Below are 12,023 nucleotides of genomic sequence, written 5' to 3'. Positions count from 1 at the left end.
TTGGAGCGTTCAGTCCCACTCCCCAACCTTCTGGGAGGGGAGAGGAACTAAGGACTGAGTTCAGTCAACAGTGGCCAATGATTTAATCAGTTGTGACCCTGTAATGCGGCCTCTATAAAACACAAAAGGAGAGGGTTCAGAGAACCTCTGGTTGGTGGACAGGTGGAGATTCCGGGAGAGGGATGTATCTGAAGAGGGCATGGAAGCTTCGAGATCTTTCACAATACTTTGTCTTATACATCTCTTCCATCGGGCCATGCCCCGGGTTATATCCTTTATAACAAACTGGTGATCTAGTAAGTAACATGTTTCTCTGAGTTCTATGAACCACTCTAGCAAATTAATTAAACCCAAAGAGGGGGTTGTTGGAACTTCTGATCTATTAGAAGCACAGGTGACAATCTGGACTTATGACTGGCATCTGAAATGGAGGGTGGACAGTCTTGTAGGACTGAACTCTTATCCTGTGGGATTGTTATGCCCAGATTTCAAGATCCCCCAAGACAGACCACCAGGGAGCCGAGTCCGATGCAAAAGCATAGAGTCTTTTATTCAAGCCCGGGACTTGGTCCCCCCCACCCCCCGCCTCCATTGCTGGATGCAAAAGAGAGCCCCGAGTCCCAAGGGAACAAAGAATTTATAGGGCTTGGGGTCGGGGGTGGGGGCACACTCTGACCACTGATTTGGCCGATTCCGGTTGGTTGAGTGAGGGCTGGGGGCTAGTGACGCAAGGGCAGGGTGCAGCTAGGGTCTGGTTACACAAAGACAGGGGGGTGGCTAGCATACTCTTGGCCTTGGGCTAGTTTCCCCCGCTTTCCCATTGGCTGAGATAAGGGCAGGCTGAGTAACTGATACATTCTGTGGCTTTCCTGGGAGAGGAGTTAGAGACACAGCTATCAGTTCCGTTCTGTCCCTTCAGGATCTGACACTATCTCAGGCAGATGTCTGAACTGAGTTGAACTGTAGGCCACCCAGTTGTGGGAAAACTCCTCCACCCAACACACATTGGAATTGGTATCATAACCCTTTAATTGTTTATTCATTCCTATTGACCATTTTTCCATTGTGTTGTCAATTTTTTATCTTATTTATTTCAAGTAGTGCTTTGTATGTATGTTTGTATGTATGTGATATTAATAATTTGTAATATGAGTTGAAAATACTTTTTCTCAGTTTGCCATTTTTTCATTTATTTTTTAAAAACAAAATTTACATTCAATACTATTTTATATTAATTTCAAGCCATATTTTTACTTTAACTATGGTGGGGTTTTTTTTTGCCACACAGCATTAAAATTTTTTTTTACATAATTGAGTCTATCAATTTTTAAATGGGTCTGGTTTGAATCCTCATCAAGCAGAATGCTGGCTTTTAGCATAACGTATATGTATTTTATCATGTTAAAGAGGTACTCATCTGCCCTGGCTGGGTAGCTCAGTTGGTTGGATCCAAGGTTGTGGGTTCAAGGTTGTGGGTTCAATCCCCAGTCAGGGCACATACAAAATTCAACCAATGAATGCACAAATAAGTGGAACAACAAATCAATGTCTTTCTCTCTCTCTCTCTTTCTCAAAAAAATCAATTAAAAATTTTTATTTTAAAAGTACTCATCTATTCCTATTTTGTGTGCTTTTTTATAAAAAGGCATTTCAATAAATACCAACCACAATAAAACTATTCTTCTGACCTATCTGTCCTCCCAAACTCCAGTCTCTTGCTGATGACTCCCACTGGTGGAACTAGACAGAAGACAGGAGAAGGAAGTGCGCAAAGGTCAGCTTCCATAGCACAGAGCAGGAGCGAGAAGGACAGAAGGTAGATCTGGAAGAGCAGACATAGTCTATCCAATGCAGAAGCCAATAACAGCTAACAAGGCAGCCTCTCCATTAGTTGAAAACAAAAAGGTTACTATAGGTGGCAGAAGCAATTTTCTTGAAGCCAGTAGAATCACTTTTGTGTATAAAAGAAGTGGGGCCTCAGTTTTAGGCCCTTTTACATTTTGGAAAGCTGCTCATACTAACCCTTTCTACGTGTAATGTTAACAGGCCCAGGGATTGCATTTCCTGGTCAGGACTGACTGAGCTTTTGAATGTAGATTCCCTCCATATCTAGTACCTTATTTTAAAAAACTTGCCATTCCTTCCTCAGACCTAAAAATCATGTTCTAGTATAGTGGTCGGCAAACTGCGGCTCGCGAGCCACATGCGGCTCTTTGGCCCCTTGAGTGTGGCTCTTCCACAAAATACCACGTGCGGGCGCGCACGTACAGTGCGATTGAAACTTGGTGGCCCCTGTGCAGAAGTCGGTGTTTTGTGGAAGAGCCACACTCAAAGGGCCAAAGAGCCGCATGTGGCTCGCGAGCCGCAGTTTGCCGACCACTGTTCTAGTATGATGAGTATTAGACGGGTCAGTTGTCAGCACCGGAACCAAACACTGTACCTTTGGGAAAGAATCCAGCACAACATGCCCTTGTTACTGACACCGTGGCCAGCCTCCAGGGGGGTCCTGTTCAGGCCTACCTCAGATGCCTCACACCTCAGCAGCCCTGGCTTGGAGGACAGAGATTTCACATGACTGTACCACACGATGCCCTCTTGGATGGGCTGGCTCTTCCCTTCTGCCAAACATGTGGAAACTGCTCCAAAGTCCACAGCAAACCTGGCCTTCTACTATACAGGCTGTGTATTCTGGGAGAAACTGCAGGTCACGGGGTTCAGACAAAATAGAGGACACCCAGTTAAATTTGAATTTCAGAGAAGCAACGAATAATTTTTAGTAAAATTACTTCACAAACATTGCAAGGGACGCCCTTACATCAAAAATTTATTCATTGTTTAGGTGAAGTTCAAATTCAACTGTTCATCCCATATTTTTCTTTGACAAATCTGGCAACCCTCATCACAGGGCTGTTCCCAAAATAATTCTCCACTATGCTTCCGGCTCCTTCCTCCAATTTCAAAACCCCGCCACTGGGATTAGGGTCACTAAAGTGACCAGACAACCTAGGAGGGTGCTAGGATTTACTTCTGAGGCCTTTGCTTCTGACTGTAACCCCCGTTAGCAGGGACTCATTTATCTGGCCAGTAACTTGGTTCGGGCACTAAGAAGGGCATTTCCGTGGTGGTTGAGAACACGGGTGGATCGTGAAGATGTTCAATTCCAGCAGGGGTGTGGAGCGGGAGGGTGGGTGAAGCTTAAAGGAATGCATGCAGGAAAGGGAATGTTGAAGAGCACTGGCACCATGTGACCGTTTTGCCTGACTGGGATCTTGGCATTATTCCCTCCTCCATTCTCCCTTTTTCTCCCTTCTTTATTCAACCCATCCTCATCCCCAGGCGCAGGGCATGAGCTGGAGGCTGGGTCTCCGCAGAACAGGAAGCAGAGGCCTGGTGGAGGAAACAACTGCCAAGCAACCAAGGGCTGGGAGCAAAATAGACCAGGAGGAGAAATAAAACCAAGAAATATTTTAAAATTAGGCACTTGACATTTAAGAAAGAAAAAAAAAAAAAGCCCAAAGTTAGCCAACAACGACTGCTTATTGCCAGATTCAAAACCTCTGAATGACAAAACTTCTGAAGGAGGAAGTGATGGGAGCACGGGGCACCCTGCTGACCCTTCTTTCTGCCTGAGCACTTCTCCATTCCATCCTCTGGGCAGTCAAGGGAGCAGAGACAGCAGCAGCCCTCTCCGCGAAGGCGCTGAACCACACAGCTGCGGCTGACACAGTGGCCCTGTCTCAAGTGAATAAACCAGATCACAGACTGATTTTCAGAGACTGACTCCATCTAACCAGCTTTCCCTGATGCTGTGGCCTGAGAGGCAAAGAGTACAGTCAGTCAGGAGGCAGACAAAGCTTTACCTCACATGGTGCTTCCACGGGGCCTCCTATTGGTGCTGGCGACTGACCGTTCAGGGGAGCCAGCCTTGATAAAGCTGTGAGGTGCAAATATGTGTTTGCTGCTATTTCCTCACCGAGGGTTTTGAGCTGTACCGAGCGTTCTTGAGGCTCTGCTGCAAGGCCCTGCCCAAGTCCAGCCTGTGAAGAAAAACAGAAGGCTCCAATCAAGTAGAGTGGTCAACTCATCTTGGTTTGTCCAGGACTTTCCCGGTTTCAGCACCAAAAGTCCACACCCCAGGACTCCCTTAATCCCAGGTAAACAGGGGCAATTGGTGAACCATAATCAAGATGTCAAGGCTTGGGTACCTTAACGTCAGTTTCCTCAGCTGTACAGTGCATGAATTAGCCAACACAGTTTCTCACGTTACTGCCCCATCTAACAGTCCGTGATTTACCCTCATACTCCCAAACAAAATTCACTAGACCCAAGTCCTGAGTTCATTTAATCTGATGATAAACTAATCATCGGTGTGTTAACAGGAAAGGTTGATAGGGTTTGCAGAGAAATTTTAACAATGGCTCTGGGAGGAAGGCATATGGCTGTAGCTGAGTGGTTCTAATGGTAGGAGTTCAGCTGGGAAGATGGGGTGTGAGGCTCTGTGCCATCCTAAGAGGAAGATATTTTGGGGCAGGTGGGTGTGGAGGCAGCCAGTCTGAGAGAGCTGGATTGGTGGGCTGGTTTCAGCTGCACAGCAGGAACAGTAGCCACAGGCAGGGCAGTCTTGTCGGACTTGAGCCAACTTTCACTCTATGATATGAATCAAGACCGGTAGTTGAAACCAGAGACTGAAGAAGAAGGAAAGTATAGTCTACTGATAGCACTATTTGTTTTATTTCTATTTTTATTTTTTAAGTTCTTTATTGTTTAATGTATTATATAAGTCTTTTTCCCCCATTGACCTCTCCCTGGCCACCCCCAACTCCCAGCACATGCCCTTCCCCTCCCCCCACATCTGTGTCCATTGGTTATGCTCATATGCATGCATACAAGTCCTTTGGTTTCTCTCTTACTCCCTCACACCCACCCCCACCCCCGCCTTCCCTCATAGGTTGGACAGTCTATTTGATGCTTCTATGACTCCGGTTCTGTTTTTGTTCATCATTTATGCTGTTCATATATTCCACAAATGAGTGAGATCATGTGATATTTATCTTTCTCTGACTGGCTTATTTCACGTAGCATAATGTTCTCCAGTTCCATCCATGCTGTTGCAAATGGTAAGAATTCCTTCTTTTTTTACAGCAGCATAGTATTCCATTGTGTAGATGTACCACTGTTTTCTAATCCACTCATCAGCTGATGGGCACTTAGGCTGTTTCCAAATCTTAGCTATTGTAAATTGTGCTGCTATGAACATAGGGATGCTTATAACCTTTCTGATTGGTGTTTATATTTTCTCGGGATATATTCCTACAAGTGGGATTACTGAGTCAAATTACTGGGAAGTTCCATTTTTAATTTTTTGAGGAAACGCCATACTGTTTTTCACAGTGGCTGCACCAGTCTACATTCCCACCAGCAGTGCAAGAGGGTTCCTTTTTTTCTGCATTCTTTCCAGCACTTGTCATTTGTTGATTTGTTGATGATAGCCATTCTGACAGGTGTGAGATGGTACCTCATTGTTGTTTTGATTTGCATCTCTTGGATGATTAGTGACTTTGAGCATGTTTTCATATATCTCTTGGCCTTCTGAATGTCCTCTTTTGAAAGGTGTCTATTTAGGTCCTTTGCCCATTTTTTGATTGGATTGTTTATCTTCCTTTTGTTAAGTTGTATGAGTTCCCTATAAATTTTGGAGATTAAACCCTCCATCATAAAACTACTAGACTTAATAAATGAATTCGGCAATGTAGCAGGATACAAAATTAACACCCAGAAATCTATGGCTTTTAAAAAAATATGTATTTTATTGATTATTTACAGAGAGGAAGGGAGAGGGATAGAGAGTTAGAAACATTGATGGGAGAGAAACATTGATCAGCTGCCTCCTGCACACCTCCTACTGGGGATGTGCCTGCAACCAAGGTACATGCCCTTGACCGGAATCAAACCTGGGACCTTTCAGTCCATAGGACGACGCTTTATCCACTGAGCCAAACCAGTTAAGGGCCTATGGCTTTTTTATACACCAATAATGAACTCACAGAAAGAGAAACTAAAAAAAAAAAATCCCATTTATCATTGCAACACAAAAATTAAGGTACCTAGGAATAAATTTAACCAAGGAGGTGAAGGATATGTACTCAGAAAATTACAGAATGCTAAGAAAAGAGAAAGAGGAAGACATAAATAAATGGAAGGATATTCCATGTTCATAGATTGGTAGGATCAACATCATTAAAATGTCCATCCTACCCAAAGCAATCTATAGATTCAATGCAATCCCCATTCAAATACCAAAAACATATTTCAAAGATCTAGAAAAAACTCTCCAAAAATTCATCTGGAACAAGAAAAGACCCCGAATAGCTGCAGCAATCTTGAGAAAGAAGAAAGAAGTTGGAAGGATCACAATATCAGATAACAAGCTGTATTACAAAGCCACTGCTCTTAAAACTGCCTGGTACTGGCACAAGGAATCTAAGAAATAGCTTTCTTACATATAATGAGGAAGTACATCTTTAAGTCTCTTAATATCTTTCTTCCGTATAACACTCCTATGTCTTGCCTGTTCTTTTCTAGTTCATTCTTTTGGCGCTGAAGCAATCTGTTCACAGAAGAAAACACCACAATCCTTAATTCAAATGATAGCTGGGAAAGTCTTTGGACTCCAAGGCCAGCACTTCCCTACTGTGAAGATCCCAAAGATATGATGTCAGAAATCTAAAAAAGAAAACAGAAGAGAGGAAAAGAAAAGAGAAAAGAAAATAACCTTGAAACTGGCTTGGTTTAAATTATCTCTCAATCTGGACTCTTTCAAATGTGAGAAAGTTCAGCGCTCAACATGTATTAACAAACGGTGTTTACAACAGAAATGCCTGGTTGTGCCTAATAATGGCTTTGCTCTTTGAATTAATTCCTTCCTGGTGACAAAGACTGAGCTCATAAACTATGGGTATGGCTAGGCAGGGCACTTTTGTTTGGCTTGGCTCTCTTGAATGAGTAGAAAAGGCTTGGTTAGGCACCTGGTATTTTGTGGCCAGTAATTATAATACAATTGTTACTCTGCATTACCGAAACTTCATTTTTTGACCAAAAGCCAACTGTATTCTTTAAAGCAAACTTCTTTGGAAAGATTAGTGTGCTTTGAAATGATTTTAAAATCCAATCCACTTTGCAAATAGGATTTGGTACAAGTCAGATATTTTTCAAGTGATGTTTTGCTTTAATGCAGCATCTCTTTGCCTGTCATTTGGTCTGAGTTCCTTCAGCTCTTATTTATAAGCAGTGCGCAATCTTTCCACTTAAGCAGTCTTTAAATATATATATACACACACACACACACACATACATATATTTATTGATTTCAAGGAAAAAGGAAGAATGATAGGGAGATAAAAACATCAATGATGAAAAAGAATCACTGATCGGCTGCCTCCTGCACGCCCCACACTGAGGATCGAGCCTGCAACCCAGGCATGTGCCCTTGACCGTAATCAAACCTGGGGCCCTTCAGTCCACAGGCCGACGCTCTATCCACTGAGCCAAACCAGATAGGGCAAAAAATTAGGTTGATTTGTAATGGAATAAAGATATACTTCTTGCATACTTGAGTTTGTATACTGAGATCTGTGCCTAATTTAGTTTGAGCTTCTGGGGAAGACAGTGTGCTATAGTGGAGGGCCCACTAATGTGAGAGAGAGTTGTGTGACTTTGGACGAGTCATGTGACTACTCTGGATCTCAGGGTCCTTGATTTATAAAGTGTGTGTATGATGCCTGTCCTGACAACTCATAGAGCTGTTGTGAGAAATGGGATGCTGCATGTGGATGTCATAGAAAACAGCGCAGGGCAAGGAGACAGACTAAATAGTGTCACATGCAAAACATAATCAGAAGAAAAATACTATGTAATAACTTTAACTTATATGAACTGGAAGATAGACTGGTGACTCAATTTCATTTTTCTCTTCCTGACACACAAAGGCAACATTTCCCTGCCTCCCCTGCAGTTAGGATGGGACCTTATCATCAGGTTCTGCGTGGAATGTGGCAGAAGTAATGGAGAGTGCTTGCAGACTTCGCCACAAATCCCACTGTGTGTAAGTATATGCGCTGTACTCTCACCTCCCTCTGTGGCAACTGTGAAGGCCAAATGTTGAAGATGATGGTATTTTAAGGTGAAAGGAGAATGAATTCCAAAGTCACTTCTTGAAGTAGTTGTTCAGGAGGGACCCTACTTACAGTGGATTGTGAAGTACCATGTAAACTTTTATCATAAGTCAATATTTTGGGGTTAATGTGTTATCTAGTCTATCCTGATTAGCATAGTAGGATAACAACGTATTATTCTAACATGATATATACATATCAGGTATGTATATGTAAGTTATAAGGTGTCAAGGCATGAAGAAGTGGCTCAGTCTATTTCTTTCTTTCCAAAGTATGAAGAACATAAATGTTCAATTTGTGTTCTTGGGCAAAGATGTCACAAGCACAAGTTACGATGACATTCAAGTCTATGGCTTTCTCCTTGGAAGCACATTTACCTATAAACCTGGGGGAAATTGCTCACCTGGAGTTGACAGACCCCAGGCTCTTTGCATAACTCGTGGCAGCTGCTCCTGCATTGAGGTTTTTGCCTTGCATGACTGTCTTAGCTAGGAGACAGCCCCTCCCTCCTCCACTCAAACTCTCCATGGACACTCAGCATTGGAACAGAGAGGACCCAGGAGTTGCTCTTGGACTAGGCAATGAGGAAACCTGTACTTTAGGGAACACCATCATTACAAAAGATATCAAAGCAGTATGTTTTGCAGGTTTGCTTACTGCTCCCTCCATTCCCAAAACAGTTTCCACATGCGCACATCTGCAGCTTAACTTCTGTTCCAGCCACCAGAGCTGTACTCAGACCAAAACCTCACTGCAGCCCTGGAGACTGTCCAGCTGCAGACAGCAGGACAGTGATGCTTTCCTCAGAAATCACACTTTCTTTGTCTAGGACTGGCAAGGGAGCACCGTTATCTTTGAGGCCCTGGGCTTCAAATAGCCTCTGTGGCATGCCTGGTCACCACCCCTCTGCGGGTAAAGCTTTATTCTAATGCCTTTGGACCTGTGGGTAGCATCCCTAGGGAGGCCTGATCACTTCTTTCCTTAACAGAAACTACCTCCTTTGGACCAGTTAACTGGCTTTGATCCCTGGTGGAGAATCCTGCCCAGTGGGCATGCCGACTTGGGCCACTGGTGATACAGGACAAAAGAAGAACCATGAACACAATGGGAAATCTGTCAACAAAATGGAATAAAACCTTAAATCTTCCTCCTAATGAAGACCGGTAAGTGCAACTGTACTTTGAATAAATGGTGCTGACTTTTAGAAAAGAAGGCATTAATATACTTTCTCTAGATATTATTATTATTCTGAGAATGGATAACCTGAAGAATAAAGATACTTTGTTTCTAATTGTTGTTTTCTGAGAATTGGTAACCTGAGGAATATACTTTGGCTGTTTCTAATTGCTGCTTTCTAAAATAAATGCTTTAAAAATAATATTGCCACTATGTGCTTATTGTAGTACACTTGCCAAGTGCAGAAACATATATAAAATGTTTTAATAACATCTATCAGCTTCTGCCTTTTGATACAATTAGCCATGTACATACATGTCTATCTCTCCTCTACATTATATGTTTCTTGAGGAAAGAAATCATAGCATTTCTTTAACTTTGTGTAGCTCATAACACCCAGACACAGAGCCTTGAATACAGTAGAGCACAGTAAATGTTTATGAAATGAATGCCATTCAATTAATTTAGGAAAGTTGGTGTTTTCACCTACCTTTGTGGACCAGAGTCTCCAACGTTGAAAACAAAATTAAAAAAGATACCTGCAATCAAGATTACCTATACCTGGCAGGGGTGGTGCCTGATTATGGATTCTGCAGCCAGACAGACTTGGTCTAGAACCCATCTCTGATCTTATTAGTGGTGTGAACACAGCCAGGTTATTTCAATGCTCTGAGTCTCTGGGGCCCCCACTCTTGGACCCAAGCATATGGAATGATCGATACCTGAAATATTGATGCCTGGGACTGTCCCAATTTTAGCACTGAAAATTCCACACCCTGGGAAACTCCTCAATCTTAGGTGAACCACAAACACTAGTCACCCTACAGAGAAGTGGGACAAATCACACACTGGCTCTTGAAACTTCTATTTGAAAGCAAAACACAACACTTCTGCTCATTTCAGTGACTCAAGCAAGTCACGTGGCCACAAAAAACTCCAAGAAGTGGGGACATGTCATCCCCACTATATCCAGAGGAGGGGACCTGGAAATACTTGGTTGCCAGCTCTAATGACTACCACACCTGCTTTCTCCCTCCTGCCGCATCTGGGTTTATAGTCCCTCAGGTGACTCTCAGCTCTAGCACCTGATCCTAGAACATTTATTGTCAATGGACTTCTGTTACCCCTACTACACTCTAAGAACAGCATTGGTAGTTTGATGCTAAAGACAGTATCAGCTTCTCCTTCAATGATATCCATCCATTCATTCATCGATTAGCGGATTCATTTATTAGACAAATGCTGATTGAACTACTGTTGTGCTGGAGATGTGCTATGCAATATTATGTAATCTTCAATACAATATATTTATAAGCCCAAGAAATAATGAGCTGGTAAGATTAGGCTTTTACTATGCTGTATATAGATCTCATTTCCTCTATTAAATTATTTTATATTTTCTCTCTTGCCTCTTCTCAACATTTTCTAAGTGGACTGAATTTAGAAGCTTACAGTAAGTTATATTATTAAAGTGCTCAAACTAATAAGCTGAAGCCTGCTTAGCCAAAGAGCACTGCTGGGTTTGGGGAATGGGATAGGACTTAAAATTTGGAAGTTGTGATGCTCTTTCATCTTTGATGGTCCCTGCAGTTTGATTTTATGCCGTAAGTGTGCCATTAGCCATTCCCAGATGCAAGTAGCTGCTTCCAAAGGTCTAGGTCAGTGATGGCGAACCTATGACACGCGTGTCAGAGGTGACACGCGAACTCATTTTTTTGGTTGATTTTTCTTTGTTAAATGGCATTTAAATATATACAATAAATATCAAAAATATAAATCTTTGTTTTACTATGGTTGCAAATATCAAAAAATTTCTATATGTGACACGGCACCAGAGTTAAGTTAGGGTTTTTCAAAATGTTGACACGCCGAGCTCAAAAGGTTCATCATCACTGGTCTAGGTCCTAGTGTCTCAATCATCTGTGGAACATTGAGAAACCCATGCTCAGGCCACATCCTGAGCCAATTAAATCAGAATTTCTGGGGTGGGGTGAGACTCAGGCATTATTTTATAATGCTTCCCAGGTGAAGCCATTGGTTCTCACATTTTAACATGCATCAGAATCACATGAAGGGCTTGTTAAAACACAGCTCTCTGGCCCCGACCGGGTGGCTCAGTTGGTTGGGTGTCGTCCCGTGCACCAAAAGGTCACTGGTTCAATTACCCGTCAGGGCACAAGTTCAGGTAGGGAGCCGATCAATGCTTGGCTCTCACATTGATGGTTCTCTCTCTCTCTCCCTCTCCCTTCCTCTCTCTAAAAATAAGTAAAAAATATATTTTAAAAACCCCACAGATCTCTGGGTTCCATCCCCAGAGTTTATGACTCAATCAGTCTGGGGCAGGGCCTAAGAATATGCATTTCTAACAAGTTCTCAGATGATAATGGCTGGAGACTGTATTTTGAGAAACACTGGTCTAGGAGATGTCCAGTATCCTTAGAAACTAAATAGGATAGTGACTGGAGGAGTATATAGTATGATAGTATGCTATGTAATGTTTTGCAATCTTTTAAAAAATATACCTAGCTATACAAATTGTTTTTTACTTAAGACTATATGTTTTTTAAAAAATATTTTTATTGACTTTAGAGAGGAATGGAGAGGGAGAGAGAGATCGAAACATCAGTGATGGGAGAGAATCATTGATCAGCTGCCTCCTGCACACCCACACTGAGA

General features: G+C 42.5%; 1 long non-coding RNA gene across 1 annotated transcript in view; it reads right to left on the bottom strand.

Annotated features, from left to right (window-relative positions):
• Positions 1 to 3,605: 3,605 nt before the first annotated feature.
• The window catches only part of LOC118662148, a 75,008-nt gene continuing 66,590 nt past the window's right edge, over positions 3,606 to 12,023 (bottom strand). The window contains exon 3 of the long non-coding RNA XR_004969602.1: positions 3,606 to 4,037. This is a non-coding gene — a long non-coding RNA (uncharacterized LOC118662148). The remainder of the gene's footprint in view (positions 4,038 to 12,023) is intronic.

This window comes from Myotis myotis, unplaced genomic scaffold (genome assembly GCF_014108235.1).
Source record: "Myotis myotis isolate mMyoMyo1 unplaced genomic scaffold, mMyoMyo1.p scaffold_m19_p_8, whole genome shotgun sequence".
Classification (NCBI taxonomy): domain Eukaryota; kingdom Metazoa; phylum Chordata; class Mammalia; order Chiroptera; family Vespertilionidae; genus Myotis; species Myotis myotis.
The sequence above is the reverse complement of the archived record's forward strand: the minus strand, read 5'-3'. Positions and strand labels throughout refer to the sequence as shown.